Here is a 13,661-nt window from a genome sequence, read left to right as displayed (position 1 = left end):
ATGATTTAATCACGCTCCTTGGCCATAGTTTGTGGAAAACACGAGTGCATGTGCGTCATGCAGATATAGATACACGATCGGCGCGTGAAAACTTCACTGAAAGTGCGGTGTATATACGCGAAACGTTCAGGATACAGCAGGATCCACCACAATGGCATTGTCTGTTTGATGAGTTAGTGCACTTGAAAATATTTTAGCCACGTACGTGTTAGCTCGAGGGTAGTTGACGTGTTTTATTATGTGTATTTTTGTTTTGGTTTTCACGGCAATAAAGAAAAAAAAGTGGCGCAGTTTAAGCGTGCTGGGTCCCATAACCCAGAGGTCCGTGGATTGAGACCACGCTCTGCTACTGATATTATTTTTTTCATTGAACAACCCCGAAGATACAAATACACTGCTCATTTCCCCACCCTTGTGCCCAGCAGAGTGGCGCAGCATTCTACTTCCGGCCACCGTAGTGAACGGTCGCAGAATCATGTGCTCCAGCGGAGCGGCGATAGCGGCCCTTTCCAGCCGCGGAAACAGGCTTGACGACATGGGCGATAGGGAGCATCAGATTATTCTGCCAACTTTGCCCACCGGACGCGTTGTTTTTAACACGCTTTTTTTTGCATGGCGATGTGCGAGTCAGGCCATACATTGTCGAGGATTTCTGCGACGCCCTGTTCAAGGCTGGTGCGCTCCCCGACGTTGTGGCGTTGGGGGCGTATCAGATCAACCATGTTTGGGCGGTCACGTTAAGCTGCACAGAAGCAACGAAGAAATTGGCGGCTTTCAAGGAACTCGAAGTTAAGGGACGCCGTTGCCTTATTAATGATCCCGAAGACCAACAGGTGAAGCTGAGACTTCACTGGATGTTGCACGGTGTGGCAGACGACGACATCCGGTCGGCTTTTGCTGCGTTTGGGAATGTGACCGAGGTGACCCGGGAAAGGTGGAGAGTTCAAGGAGTCAAGGAGAAGGGGTCCACCACGAGGGCTGTGCTCCTGATATTGAAACCCGGAATTAAGATCGACGACTTACCTCACCAGCTGCGAGTTGCCGGAGAGCTAGCACTGGTCGTGGTGCCTGGGCGAGCGATGCAGTGCCTGCGCTGCCGCGGTACCGGTCACGTTCGACGTGAATGTAAGGTACCGCGTTGTCCAAAGTGTAGACGCTACGGACATGACGAGGCTGCCTGTGTGCTTTCGTACGCTTCGGCCGCGGGACATGGAACTGCGGAACGGTCGGCGGAGCTCACCATGGACGTGGTCGAGGCGGACGAGGCGGCGAAGGGTGCCGGAGAGGTGCGAACGCAGACACGGGAGACTGATTCGTCGGTGGACTCGGCAGAAAGCGGCAATGCTGCGAGGGATGTGGGAAGAGCGGACTCTGCACCTGAGCTCCCTAGCAATGAGGAAGGCACGTCACTTGAGCCGGCAAACGGTATGGAACAGGATAATGGGGAGGAGCACTCGGACACCAGCGGTGTTCGTAAGCCAGGCGTCCCAGCCCCAGCCAAGCGTTCCCACACACAGTCCGAACCCGAAGGTAACCAGGCGTCAGCCCCCAGCGTCGACGAGCCACCAGCAAAAACAGGGCAATCCCGGCGGTCCACGCTACGTCCGCGGCCAAGCATTTCTTCAGAGAGACGGGCAGCGGATAAAGAGCCCCCGCTGCCGGGTCAGCCACTCGCACCGGATGGGGATGGATCCAATGACGGCCTCTAGCAACGCGTTAGACGGGAAAGGTAAGCACCATGCTTTCGGTCTCTTCACCCTTGATGAAAATGGCGCCCGAAACCACCTTAAGAGTAGCCACGTTAAATGTCAGGGGATTGGCAGGCAAAAAGAAGTAGAGCCAGGTGCACCGGCTCTTAATTAACCACGATATTGCCGTGCTTGCCGTGCAAGAAACTAAGGTTGACGGGGAGGAAGAGACCGGGAGCATGGTGCGACGTTTCACGGCTAGATTTTACGCCATTGTTAGCCACGCAGTTGGGACATCGGCCGGGTGTGTATTGTTCGTCAAAAAGCTGCCTGGTCTGGTTGTAAAGGGCTACTCCTCATGCTCTTCTGGACGGTGTGTAGTGGCTGATTGTGTATACAGCGGTGTTGAGTGGCGCATTATTTGTGTGTACGCTCCTAACTGTGTGGAGGAAAGAACAGTGTTTTTCGGGAACGTTATGCAGCAGTTAAGTACGGAAAGGCAGGTAGTATTGCTGGGCGATTTTAACTGTGTACTGAATGCTCGAGACAAAACCAGCACACGCGGATTCAGAGACAAGAGCACTGAAATGTTATGGCAGTTAACAAGCGAATGGAATTTGGTGGATGTGGCTGATTGCTTGGAAGGACCGTGTGCCGTTCAGTACACGCACTTCCAAGGTTCTAGCCACGCGCGTCTGGACAGAATTTACGCGTCGCTGGATTTGATTCATTCATGCAATGAATACCGAGTTGTGCCTATGACATTCACGGATCACTGTTTGGTGCAATGCTTATTCGGCAGCAAAAAACGAAGCAATACATTTAGCTGGGAGTTATGGAAATTGAACAATAAATTGCCTAATGATGATGCCTTTAGACGCGTGGTATTGAATGAATTGAATAAAGTGAGGCCAGGGACTTTGCTCGAAATCTGGAAACAGTGGGAGTTGTGCAAGGAACAGATTAAAATTAAAGCCATTGACAGATCAAGTTGCCTGGTGTACGAGAAGAAAATTACAGAAACCCAGCTTAAGGCTTTGCTTGCAAAACTACACGAACAGGAATGTAAGGCACCCGGCAGATGGATAGAGGATATTCGAAAAATAAAAGAACAGATTAACTTGATAGAAGAAGACAGATACCAAGGAGCGTTAGTGCGTGCAAGAGCGGAAAAATTGGCCATGGATGAGACGCCGACAAAAAGATCGTTGGGAATAGAAAAAGCAAATGCAAGGCGAAATCACGTGGCAGAGGTAGATTGGGCAGGACGCACAGAAACCGATAACGAAGGAATCGCGAAAGCTTTCCGGGAGTATTATGAAGATCTATTTTCGTCCCGAGAGGTTTATTTGGACCGTTTTAAAGAATCCTTTCTTGACGCGATGCCAAAAATTGACGAGGAACAAAAAGAAAGACTGGAGCGGCCAATAAGCGAAAAAGTGCAGCAGGCAATAGAAAATTTAAACCCAGGGAAATCACCCGGGCCTGATGGCCTGAGTGCGGCTTTTTATAAAGCGTTCAAGGAACAGCTATCTCTTTGTTGTGTGCCTTATTTAATGAAGCGTATGAACTGAAGGCACTGCCTGCGTCTTTCGGATCGTCGCACACGGTACTTATTCCGAAAACTGACCAACCAGATAAGCTTAGGCAGTTGACTTACAGGCCCATTGCTCTGACAAACGTTGATTACAAGATTTATATGAAGGTGCTTGCTGGCAGACTACAAACGGTTATATGTGAACTAGTGGGCCCTCACCAAACGTGCGGTATCAAAGGGCGATCTATCTTTCAGAACATTCACAAAGCGCGAAGTGTGCTCGAATGCTGCAATGCAACTCATGCATGTGTTGCGTTACTGCAGTTGGACTTGGAGAAAGCTTTTGATTGTGTTGCACATGCTATTCTGTTCAGTATATTAGACTATGTTAATGTCGGCTCTGTTATTCGAGAGGGAGTGGCTTTGGCGTACCGTAACTGCACTACGAGATTAATTGTCAATAAGTCACTTGGGGCCCCCATCAACGTACGACGTTCGGTGCGCCAAGGTTGCCCCCTCAGCCCTCTTTTGTTCGGCATTTATATTGAAACTTTGTGTTTAAGCATCCTACAAAACAATGACATTGATGGTTTTTGACTGTAGGAGTCAGAAGCCAAATTGCTGGCTTACGCAGACGACGTTGCGGTTTATTGTGTAAATAAGGAGAGTATAAAGAGGACAGTGGATGTGGTAAAACATTTTAGCAAAGTCACAGGGAGTAAAGTTAACTGGGGTAAGTGCCTGGGATTTTGGCACGGAGAATGGCAGCTGACCCCCGACACTTTCGCTAATGTGTCGTGGGTTACAACGCCTGCAAAGTACTTGGGTGTGCCCTTGAAATTTTACAAGGAAAGCGAGCCATACTGGCTAGAGCAGGTCAAAGAAACCCGGGAAAAAGCGGAGAAATGGAAAAGCGCTCAATTATCAATATTTGCAAGAGCCGCAGTTTGCAACCTGTTTTTAATTAGTAAGTTGTGGTATGTTATGCAAGTGATGCATTGCTCCCGTGTAAATGTGCAAAAATTGCATCGAGTTTTTGCGGTGTTTGTTTGGGCCTCGAGTTGGGAGAGGTGCAGTCGGACAAATTTGTTCCGGCAGGTGAAGCATGGAGGGCGTGGTCTGGGTCATTTGTTTGTGCGACAGATTGTCAACCGGTTTATGTTTTTTAGGGATGCCAGCGATCCATTCCTGCGCACAGTGTGTCAACAAAGACTTGGTCGAGCGTTGCCTGATTTCGTAGTTTATACTCAATGTATGCCGGGTTCTCTTTTTGGATTCTTTAGGGAAATTGTTTTGAGCGTGAAATTCTTAAGCGCACGTTTTTCGAAAGAGTATTTAAGTAATGTTAACAGGAGAACATTATACAAGGATGTTTGTGAAGTGGTGTTCCCGGTGCCCTTGTACCGAGCTTTATACTATGGAGGCACAGGAAGTAATTTATTAAAACGCGTAAAGAAAATGCAAGTTGCTCCGGGAGCTAAAACGTTTTTCTTTATGCTACATACCGGTACTTTGAGTGTAAAATCATTTATGGAGGAGAAGGGTATGTTCCTACCGTGGGGGGCCCAATGTCTCATCTGCAAACAGCCAGAGACAATAGATCACGTGTTTTTGCGTTGCTGGGAGGGGGTATATTTGTGGGATGTTCTGCAAAGGACAATAAAAAAAACAGTTGCCACTTGATTCCCATGGCATTAGGTATTTGCCATTGGATAACCACGATGATATGCCGTTAGACCAGGTTATGTTAATGTGCCTCCACAGTATATGGCGCGCACGAATGGCTGGCTATCACTGCGATCCAGATGCACGGCCAGCCCGCATGTATTTCCGTGGAAGTGTGCAGCGATGGCTCGACGTGCTTAAATTGCAGCCATGTGCTCCTGAGTGGCTGTCAAAGCTGGAACCTTTGACGGTGCTCAAGGAATTTTAACATGACAATGCCTGCCCCTCACTGGGTGTTAGGCAACGCTAGCTACCTTTGTGTACATATATTATTCCTTTTTTCCTGTTGTTTTGAGTTCGGGGTGCGGTGTATTTGTGTCAAAGCCAGGCAATAAAGAAAAAAAAAGCAGAGTGGCGCAGTGGAAGCGTGCTGGGCCCATAATCCAGAGGTCCGTGGATCGAAACCACGCTCTGCTACTGATATTTTTATTTTTATTGAGTAACCCCGGAGATAGAAATACACTGCTAATTTCCCCACCCTTGTACCCAGAACATTTCATACACAGTGTAGTGCGGTTCAAGGAAGTGCATATGACACTCCCCGAGCTGCCACAATGGATTCATGTGCTTGACAGTTTGGTAAAACTGAAAAAGTTTTAACCCGCCGTGTCACGCGAAAGTGTGCTGGCACGTTTAATTGTTCATCGTCTTGTTTTGAATGGCCAAGTCGGCAATAACGAAAAAAAAGCAGAGTGGCGCAGTCCACTTCCGGCCACCGAGCGTAACGGACTTGTTATGACGAGCTCCGTTGGAGCCGCTACAGCGGCCATGTCGAGCCTCGGTGACAGGGTTTTCGCATCGGGTGAAGAATACCAGGTCGTATTGCCTAGTTTGCCTGCAGGACGATTCGTTCTAAACACTGTTTTCTTGCACGGTGACATCAGGGCTCGCCCATACCGGGTGGAAGACTTCCGGGAGGCGCTCGCTTCCCTATCGCTCCTGCCGGGAGTTATCGCCCTCGGGGCGTACCGCATGAGCCACGTTTGGGCCGTAAACTTTAAGGACGATGTGGGCGTAAAGAAGATTGTGCAAATGGGTGAGCTGAAAGTGAAAGCTGATCGATGCCTCGTGATTGACCCGGCGAACCGAGACATCCGAATGAAGCTACATTGGCTGCTGCCCAGCGTACCGGACGAGGACGTGCGGCTCGCTTTCGCGCCGCTCGGCAAAGTGACTAACATATCTAAGGAGCGGTGGTGCGCACAGGGTGTGGCGGATAAGGGTTCGACCACGAGGCTGGTGGCGTTGAAGTTGAATGCCGGCGTGAAGCTGGACGACCTGCCCCACCAGGTGAACGTCGCTGGAGAGCTAGCCCTTGTGGTCGTTGCGGGCAGGGCTCCCCTCTGTATGCGGTGTCGAGGCACGGGCCACATTCGGCGCGACTGCCGCATTCCACGGTGCGGTTCCTGCCGTCGCTTCGGACATGACGAGAACCAGTGTTCTCGGACGTACGCCAGCGTCGCCGGGCCCGTGAGCAGCGGAGACGTGCCGAACTGCTCATGGATGAAGCCGACGCGGAGGAGGCATCGAGAGCGGCTACTGTATCGTCGCTGCAAGAGACCACGGTAGGCGCCCCACAGACGGAACAACTGGAGTGTCAACCTGTCGCAGGCGCAACGCCGGAGAAGTCTTCCCCAGAGTCTGCATCGGCCGTCGCCGTCTTGCCGAATGGTGCGGCTGTGACATTATCTGACTCTGTGGTTAGAGACACCCAGCCAATGGACGCTCTCGGTACAGCGGTCAGCCAAACGGTCGGAAAACTGCTGCACGACCAACTCGCTCCGAATGTGCCCCAACTTGGTGCCAGTGGCGGAGACGAGCCGCCGACTAAAACATCAGGTATGAGGCGTTCGACCTTGAATCCGCGTCCGAACATTCCTGTAGAATCTCGGCAGGCGGGTAAACCGCCTCCGTAGTTTTGTGTAGTTCATGCCATACAGAGGTGGCATGGGGTTCCGGGGTTTGTCATTTATGTAGACACCATGAGATAGGGTCCTTTCCTTTCTTCGACATGGCAATCAACCTCCCTGAAGCGCTACGTGTAGCTACAATAAACGTACGGGGCCTCGGAGCAAGAAGGCGACAGTGCCAGCTTAACCGCCTTTTCATTGAGAACGATCTGCACGCAGTAGCTGTTCAAGAAAGCAAAATTGATAGCCAAGAAGCGACAGATCGTATGGTGTCCGCTTTCAGACTGCATTTCGACGTTTGTGTGTGTCATTCAGTTGGTTCCTCTGGCGGCTGTGCCCTTTTCATACGTAACAATGTTGGTATAAATGTGCAGTCACTATTTTCGTGTCAAAGTGGCCGGCTCCTGATTGTTGATTCTTCACATTACGATGTAAACTTCAGAGTTATGTGTGTGTATGCACCTAATATAGCTTCCGAGAGAATAATGTTTTTTGAACGTTTCCAGACGTACCTAGATTGTGAAAAGGTCATAGTTTTATTGGGGGATTTCAACTGTGTTTGTCGCGCTGAAGACCGTGTAAAATGCTTGACAGTGATGGATAAGAGTGCGGAGATCCTGAATTCAGTTGTTCACGGTCACAACTTGGAAGATGTTGGAAGTGTGTTTGCAAATGCTACTCAACTGCAATTCACTCATTTTCAAAGCAGTAGCCACGCACGACTTGATCGGTTTTATGTATCGCTTGAATTAGTGCCGCTGTGTACATCGTATGAGGTTAGACCAGTGTGCTTTAGTGATCACTGTCTAGTGATTGCATACATTGGCAGAAATCAAAGCAAAAACAGCTTTAATTGGGACCTATGGAAACTCAACACGAAATTGTTGGAGGACGAGGGTTATGTTAAGGACGTTGAGGAGGAGCTAAAAAAGTGGCTCGCAGAGCAGCCGATAAGTGTTGCCGTGGGCTGGGAAGAATTTAAACAGGCAGTTAAACTGAAGGCAATTGGAAAAAGTAGTAAACTGCGATTTGAACAGAAACAAAACGAAAAACACCTGTGTGAGCAACTAGAATTCCTTACTGGTATAAAATGCGCTCAACCAGGTACATTTTCCAAAGAATTAAGGAGCATCAAGATACAGTTGGAAAGATTAGATACAGATAAGTACAGAGCGGCGGTTATTCGCGCACGGTCTGAGAAGCTGTGGGCCGCTGAACCACCTACAAAGCGTGCTTTATCGGACGAAAAGCGATACGCGAGCCGTAAGGAAATACGGAAAATACGAAGTGGGAATGATATTTCGTCGGACGGCAGTGTTATCAAACATGTAATTGCCGGTCATTTCAAAGACCTACTTGGTCACCCGCGAAAAATGGTAGGGGATTTTGAAGCAGGATTTTTGTCTCTAATGCCCAAGCTTGTGATGAAGAAAAGGAGCGACTAGAAATGCCAATTTGCGTCGAAGAAATAGAGGACGCAATAGACGCTGTGCCAGCTGGTAAAGCACCGGGCCCTGACGGATTAGGGGCGTCCTTTTATAAAATGTTTAAGCCAATGATAGCTCACCTCCTCCTGAAGGTTATCAATGAAGCTTACGAGCAAAATCGTGTTTCACTGTCCTTCAGAACTTCTCATATCACACTGATTCCGAAAACTGAGGAGCCGGAAAAGCGTTTGTTGGTGGGGTCTTATCGCCCGATAAGCCTCACCAACGTTGATTATAAAATATTTATGAAAGTGTTGGCAAGACGACTGCAATGTGTGATAACAAAGCTGGTTGGCAAGCATCAGACTTGTGGCATAAAGGGACGGAGCATCGCCACGAACATTCACGTAGCGCGAAGCGTACTAGAATGTTGTGACGCACTTGGTGACCGTGTGGCAATGATCCAACTGGATCTCGCAAAAGCATTTGACCGGGTGTCGCATGATGTGCTATTTTCCATATTGGATCACTCCAATGTTGGTGATTTAATAACAGACGGCGTCAGAATGGCGTATGCCAACTGCACAACGCAAATTATAGTGAACGGAGAACTGACCGAAAGCCTGCAAGTGCGGTCGTCAGTTAGGCAGGGCTGTCCCATGTCGCCCCTGTTGTTTGTACTTTACCTTGAGCCTCTTTGCTTGGCTATCCGAAATAATGAGAGCGTAACGGGCTTCAGGCTACAGTCAGCGCATGTTAAAATATTGGGCTATGCCGATGATATTGCGGTTTTCTGTTCAGATAAAGATAGCATCTGTGAAGCCACAAATGCAGTCCACAATTATTGTCAGTCTACGGGGGCGTTAATAAACTGGGAAAAGAGCTATGGCTTCTGGCACGGCAATTGGGAAGACACGCCAGAGTACTACTCTCGACTGCAGTGGTCAACGATTCCTACAATGTATCTAGGTGTACCTCTCCAAGCATACCGGGACCCTGATTCGTATTGGAAAGATGAAACTTTAAATGCAAAAGAAAACGCTGATGCGTGGCAAGGAAGGCAATTATCTGTATTTTCGCGGACTACCGTGTGCAATTTATTTCTCACTGCAAAAATATGGTATGTCATGAATGTGCTCAGTGCCTCTCGGATCAGCATTCAAAAATTGCACTGTGTTTTCGCCGTTTTTATTTGGGCATCGACGTGGGAAAGTACCAGTCGGACAAACTTGTTCCTGTCTGCAAAAAAAGGTGGGCTAGGCCTTGCATATTTGTGTTTGAGGCAAGTCGTCTCATGATTTATGTTTCTGCGAAATCAAAATGACATGTTCCTGCGCACAGTTGTGCAACTCCGACTGTGCAGACTCCTTCCAGGATATGTGGTATGCTCTTGTCATGCTATGGGTGGGGCTGTGAGAGGGTACCTACGCGAAGTGGTACTTGCATACGGGATGCTGCATGCACGATTTTCGATGCAATACTTGAGTGATGTCACGCGGAAAAAATTGTACTCAGATTTATTGGATGCAATGATTCCGGTTCCACTGTACCGTTTGCCATTGTGTGGAGGCCCAGGAGGAGATGTTTTGCACAGAGTGAAGAGAATGCCGGTGTTACCCTCGGTCAAATCCTTTTTCTTTAAACTTCATACTAACACGTTATCAGTAAAAACATGGCTTCATGAAAAAGGTCTTTTTGTACCCTGGACAACTAACTGTTACCTATGTAAGAAAGCTGAAGCCATAGAACACGTATTCCTGGATTGTTGGGATCCCATCTTTTTCTGGGATGTGCTTCAAAGGACTTTGAAAAAAGAATTACCCCTAGATATGTACGGCATAAGATTCCTTCCGGTTTTACACGCTGACAATAGTCCACTGGATACGATTATGCTCCTCGGCCTCCACAGCTTGTGGAAAACGCGAATGCAGTTCAACAATGCAGATGTTGATGTGCGCCCTGTGCGGGAACATTTTATAGAAAGTGTTGTACGTTTGAGAGAAGTGTATCGAACACTCCCCGAACCACCAGAATGGATAGACCAGCTTAACAGCTTGGTAGAGATGAATCAATTTTAACGCCTCGTGTCCGCTAAAGGTTTGCTGACACGTTTTATCACTTTTGTATGTTGTGTATTGTGTGTCGAAGCCGGCAATAAAGAAAAAAAAAAGAGTGGCGCAGTGGAAGCGTGCCGGGCCCATAACCCAGAGGTCCGTGGATCGAAACCACGATCTGCCACTGATATTTATATTTTCATTGAGCGACCCCGAAGATACAAATACACTGCTAATTTCCCCACCCTTGTGCCCAGCAGAGTGGCGCAGTGGAAGCGTGCTGGGCCCATAACCCAGAGGTCCGTGGATCGAAACCACGCTCTGCTAATGATATTTTTTTTTATTGAGCAACCCCGGAGATACAAATACACTAATTTCCCCACCCTTGTACCCAGAACATTTCATACACAGTGTTGTGCGGTTTAAGGAAGTGCATATGACACTCCCCGAGCTGTCACAATGGATCCATGTGCTTGACAGTTTGGTAAAACTGAAAAAGTTTTAACTCGCCGTGTCACGCGAAAGTGTGCTGGCACGTTTTATTGTTCATCGTCTTGTTTTGACTGTCCAAGTCGGCAATAAAGAAAAAAAAAAGCAGAGTGGCGCAGTGGTAGCGTGCTGGGCCCATAACCCAGAGGTCCGTGAATCGAAACCACGCTCTGCTAATGATATTTTTATTTTTATTGAGCAACCCCGGAGATACAAATACACTGCTAATTTCCCCACCCCTGTACCCAGAACATTTCATACACAGTGTTGTGCGGTTCAAGGAAGTACATATGACACTCCCCGAGCTGCCACAATGGATTCATGTGCTTGACAGTTCGGTAAAACTGAAAAAGTTTTAACCCGCCGTGTCACGCGAAAGTGTGCTTGCACGTTTTATTGTTCATCGTCTTGTTTTGAATGTCCAAGTCGGCAATAAAGAAAAAAAAAAGCAGAGTGGCGCAGTGGAAGCGTGCTGGGCCCATAACTCAGAGGTCCGTGGATCGAAACCACGATCTGCTGCTGATAGTTATATTTTCATTGAGCGACCCCGAAGATACAAATACACTGCTAATTTCCCCACCCTTGTGGCCAGCAGAGTGGCGCAGTGGGACATTCTACTTCCGGACACCGTAGTGAACGGTCGCAGGATCATGTGCTCCAGCGGAGCGGCGATAGCGGCCCTTTCCAGCCGTGGAAACAGGCTCGACGACATGGACGATACCGAGTATCAGATTATTCTGCCAACTTTGCCCACCGGACGCGTTGTTTTTAACACGCTTTTTTTGCACGGCGATGTGCGAGTCAGGCCATACAGGGTCGAGGATTTCCGCGACGCCCTGGTCAAGGCTGGTGCGCTCCCCGACGTTGTGGCGTTGGGGGCGTATCAGATCAACCATGTTTGGGCGGTCACGTTAAGCAGCACCGAAGCAACGAAGAAATTGGCGGCTTTCAAGGAAATCGAAGTTAAGGGACGCCGTTGCCTCATTATTGATCCCGAAGACCAACAGGTGAAGCTGCGACTTCACTGGATGTTGCACGGTGTGGCAGACGACGACATCCGGACGGCTTTTGCTGCGTTTGGGAATGTGACCGAGGTGACCCGGGAAAGGTGGAGAGTTCAAGGCGTCAAGGAGAAGGGGTCCACCACGAGGACTGTGCTCCTCAAATTGAAACCCGGCATTAAGGTCGACGACTTGCCTCACCAGCTGCGAGTTGCCGGAGAGCTAGCCCTTGTCGTGGTGCCTGGGCGAGCGATGCAGTGCCTGCGCTGCCGCGGTACCGGTCACGTTCGACGTGAATGTAAGGTACCGCGTTGTCCAAAGTGTAGACGCTACGGACATGACGAGGCTGCCTGTGTGCTTTCGTACGCTTCGGCCGCGGGACATGGAACTGCGGAACGGTCGGCGGAGCTCACAATGGACGTGGTCGAGGCGGAGGAGGCGGCGAAGGGTGCCGGAGAGGTTCGAACGAAGACACGGGAGACGGATTCATCGGTGGACTCGGCAGAAAGCGGCAATGCTGCGAGGGATGTGGGGAGAGCGGACTCTGCACCTGAGCTCACTATCAATGAGGAAGGCACGGCACTTGAGCCGGCAAATGGTATGGAACAGGATAATGGGGAGGACCACTCGGACACCAGTGCTGTTCGTAAGCCAAGCGTCCCAGCCCCAGCCAAGCGATCCCACACACAGTCCGAACCTGAAGGTAACCAGGTGTCAGCCCCCAGCGTCGACGAGCCACCAGCAAAAACGGGGCAATCCCGGCGGTCCACGCTACGTCCGCGGCCAAACATATCATCAGAGAGACGGGCAGCGGATAAAGTGCCCCCGCTGCCGGGTCAGCCGCTCGCACCGGACGGGGATGGATCCAACGACGGCGTCTAGCAACGCGCTAGACGGGAGAGGTAAGCACCATGCTTTCGGTCTCTTCACCCTTGATGAAAATGGCGCCCGAAACCACCTTAAGAGTAGCCACGTTAAACGTCAGGGGATTGGCAGGCAAAAAGAAGCAGAGCCAGGTGCACCGGCTCTTAACTGACCACGATATTGACGTGCTTGCCGTGCAAGAAACTAAGGTTGATGGGGAGGAAGAGACCGGGAGCATGGTGCGACGTTTCACGGCTAGATTTTACGCCATTGTTAGCCACGCAGTTGGGACATCGGCCGGGTGTGTATTGTTCGTCAAAAAGCTGCCTGGTCTGGTTGTAAAGGGCTACTCCTCATGCTCTTCTGGACGGTGTGTAGTGGCTGATTGTGTATACAGCGGTGTTGAGTGGCGCATTATTTGTGTGTACGCTCCTAACTGTGTGGAGGAAAGAACAGTGTTTTTCGAGAATGTTATGCTGCAGTTAAGTACGGAAAGGCAGGTAGTATTGCTGGGCGATTTTAACTGTGTACTGAATGCTCGAGACAAAACCAGCACACGCGGATTCAGAGACAAGAGCACTAAAATGTTATGCCAGGTAATAAGCGAATGGAATATGGAGGATGTGGCTGATTGCTTGGAAGGACCGCGTGCCGTTCAGTACACGCACTTCCAAGGTTCTAGCCACGCGCGTCTGGACAGAATTTACGCGTCGCTGGATTTGATTCATTCATGCAATGAATACCGAGTGGTGCCTATGACATTCACGGATCACTGTTTGGTGCAATGCTTATTCGGCACCAAAAAACGGAGCAATGCATTTAGCTGGGAGTTATGGAAATTCAACAACAAATTGCTTAAGGATGATGCCTTTAGACGCGTGGTATTGAATGAATTGATTAAAGTGAGGCCAGGGACTTGGCTCGAAATCTGGAAACAGTGGGAGTTGTGCAAGGAACAGATTAAAA

At 49.5% G+C, this 13,661-nt stretch overlaps 1 protein-coding gene, 2 non-coding genes and 1 pseudogene across 4 annotated transcripts in view; 3 read left to right on the top strand and 1 right to left on the bottom strand.

The window, feature by feature from the left end:
* LOC146209484 (uncharacterized) overlaps window positions 1-13,661 on the bottom strand; it is a 200,202-nt gene that overhangs the window by 81,890 nt on the left and 104,651 nt on the right. The window lies entirely within an intron of this gene.
* On the top strand, window positions 5,296-5,367 carry TRNAM-CAU (transfer RNA methionine (anticodon CAU)). The gene has a single exon. It is a non-coding gene; the product is annotated as a tRNA-Met (tRNA).
* LOC146209493 (uncharacterized) lies at window positions 5,421-7,149 on the top strand (annotated as a pseudogene).
* Window positions 10,597-10,668, top strand: TRNAM-CAU (transfer RNA methionine (anticodon CAU)). Its single transcript has one exon. It is a non-coding gene; the product is annotated as a tRNA-Met (tRNA).

The sequence above is a fragment of the Amblyomma maculatum genome, chromosome 1 (assembly GCF_055883805.1).
Source record: "Amblyomma maculatum isolate TAMU_Amacu chromosome 1, ASM5588380v1, whole genome shotgun sequence".
In the NCBI taxonomy this organism is placed as follows: Eukaryota; Metazoa; Arthropoda; class Arachnida; order Ixodida; family Ixodidae; genus Amblyomma; species Amblyomma maculatum.
This window is presented reverse-complemented; position numbering and strand designations above follow the sequence as displayed.